Here is a 2,822-nt window from a genome sequence, read left to right as displayed (position 1 = left end):
GGCCATGGCAACGGGTGCTACGGGCGCTGCGGGTGCCGCCTGTGCCTTGGGGGATGGGGACGACCCCTGAAGGGGCTGCAGCTTCACGGGGAACATGGGGGAAGTTTTATGTTACCCCTTGGGGCAAATTGAACACACTTACGTGCTTCGATAGAAAAGGAGACAAACGAACCCGGTGTTGGGCAGGGTCCAGCTGCCATCGGCGGTTCTTTGAGGAGTCCGCAGCGATGTGTCACCAGCAGATCCCTTCCATCCACTTGCCCCAGCACCCATCCCGCAGCGGTGTCATGTCCATCCCCCAGCCCAGCTCTGCTGCCCAAAGGTGCCTCCTGAGCGCTCCCACCCCCAGACGGCTGCAGAGCGATGCTGGGGCTGTTCCTGCTCTCATCCCCGAGGCAAACCCCACTCCCTTGCAGGGAGTCCCGCTGGATCGGGCATCCCTGCTGCCAGCCAGCTCAACCCCTGCTGCACCTGGGACATCCTGCCCTCCACGTCACCTCCTTCCTCGGTCACAGATTCCCACTGCTGAGCAGTTACAATCTGAATTTCCCCTTCAGGGATCATCACGTGTTATGGTTTGAGAAACCCGTACCAATTTATTGTCATTTAGACAATCACTCTATCACCTGATGTCCCCTCCCCACTCAGGGAAGGGAATCGGGAAAAAACAAGGAAACCCGGGAGCTAAAGTATAAACAGATTTAATAGAGTAAGATTACATAATTAACACTAATAGCACTAAAGAACCAACATTGATCCCGATACCGATACAGAATATGCAAAGATAACACTCAGCCCCTTCTATCCATAGGAAGCGGTGCACCCCCAGCAGGGGACAGCAAAATGTGGGACACTGTGAGCGCTGCGGCTTCAGGAGGAAGGGAAGGGCTCAGGGCTCTGGCACCGGGGCACAAAGTTCTCAGGAGGGCAACCATCAAGGGTGAGAGACAACTTCACAGCAAACTTCCTAATTTATAGTGAATGCGACGTTGATGGTATCCTGTTGGCAACTTGGGTCAAGTGCTCAGATCTCGCTCCTCCTCAGCCCCGCACCGGGCGAGCTCAAAAACACTGAGACCTTGAAACCCACACACCATAGCTGGCTATAACGGAAATCTTTTCACCAATCCCAACACCAGAGTCTTCCAAAAGTGCAGTCTTCCCAAGCATCAGAAGACAAATCAGTCCTGTGTCACTCAAACCCGGACAGCATGGGAGGGTGCCACAGCTCGAGGCTCAGCTGGCAGTGGGATCCCCTCCCGAGCCCAGCACCAGCCCTGCAGTCCCCAGGGGGCAGCTCCGGCTCCCCCTTCTCCTGAGCTCCCGGCACCACCGTGCCCTTTGCCAGGCCCGGGGAAGGGGGCAGAGGGCAGCCCAGGACATGGGGGTGGGCAGAGGGCACCTGCCAGACCCCCATCCACTCCCCAACACCTCCTCCTCACGCCAGCGCAGATGCACCCAGCAGGTCCGAGCAGCAGAAGGGCCAGGACGCAGGGCCAGCTCCACGGGGCGACGACCATCTCTGTCGCTCTTGCCTTGTCCCACAAGCAGCCAGAGCACCAAGCTGCACAATGCCCATGTCCTCCAGGTCGGATACAGCTGTGGTGGGTGGAATTCATCCCGTTCCCGCCTCTGGATGCAGGTGGCGGTAGGACATGGCTGCGCTGCCACGTTGCAGTTGGGCACATCCTGGGGTGAGCCCGTGTGAGGACCTGCGCCCAACACGCACTGAAGGCTGCCGAGGAAAGGACAAGATGTGCTGCCGTCAGCATGGGGTGAGGACTGCCTGCTTTGAGAGTGATCGAAAAAAGCTCAGGACGGTTCAACTCAGAGGTCCCTGTGTGCGTTTGCATGCCATACCTCATGCCCGCAGCAGCGCGCTCCATCCCCGCCGGCATTTGCCTGCTGTAAGCTCCCTCTCCCTCCCCCCCTGCCCCGGCTGCCCCAGCCGCCTCTCGCCGCGGGATGTGGCCCTGGTGACTCATGCCACGGGCCGATGGCTCTCGGGGCAGTGGGAGGAAAGGCCAGCGAGCGCATTCGCCACAGGGACAGAGGGGACGAGCGCTGTCGGCTGCATCCCTGGGGAACCGGACCTGGGAGCCGACCACCCCGTTCCTGCCACGGGGATTCCCAGGAGCAAAGGATGCTCCCAGTTGCAGCACCTTCCTGCTGCTCTCAAGGAGGAAGAAAACCAAGCTAGCCCTGGGGCAGGGCTAACAGGCTGGCAAGAAGCAGCATGGCAGAAGCAAGCACTTGTCCCTACCTTGCATGGTGGGTCATCAGCTCCTCCCCTCCTCCGCAGCGTTTCTGGTCCCGGGCGTCTCTCGCAGCCCTGTCTTGTCCTCAGCACCGTGCTTGGCATCTCTCAGTGCCTTCGAGCGGAGGCTGTAGGACCTCTCCAGCGTGCTCGCTGCCAGCCACGCTTCCCCCTGGTCTAGCAGCCTGTCCCACATCACTGTCTCGGCGTGGTTCCCCGCCGCCGTCCCCTGCTTGCTGTATCGAGATGACTGTGAGCAGCACGTTGCCAAGCCAGGGAAGGCGTTTTCACCCAGCCACGTTTAACCACAAAACAGAGGCAGAGCATGTGCCTTAAATGTCAGGGACTGGAGGAGGCCGTTTCGGCTCTGCTCCTCCTCCCACCTCCCCTGCGGATGAGGGGGGCCCGGTGGGAGTCTCAGAGGGGGTCTCAGGACCCCAGGCTGCCAGGATGGCTGCGGGGCTGAGGCTCCGTTGGGATGCTCAGTGCTCGCCTGGCACCGGCTCCATGTGCAATTTCCCAGGGCCACCCCTGTCCCGCCAGGTCCCCGCATGACAGCACCGGC

The sequence above is a fragment of the Charadrius vociferus genome, unplaced genomic scaffold, assembly GCF_000708025.1.
Source record: "Charadrius vociferus isolate BGI_N301 unplaced genomic scaffold, ASM70802v2 scaffold320, whole genome shotgun sequence".
NCBI lineage: Eukaryota > Metazoa > Chordata > Aves > Charadriiformes > Charadriidae > Charadrius > Charadrius vociferus.
The sequence above is the reverse complement of the archived record's forward strand: the minus strand, read 5'-3'. Positions refer to the sequence as shown.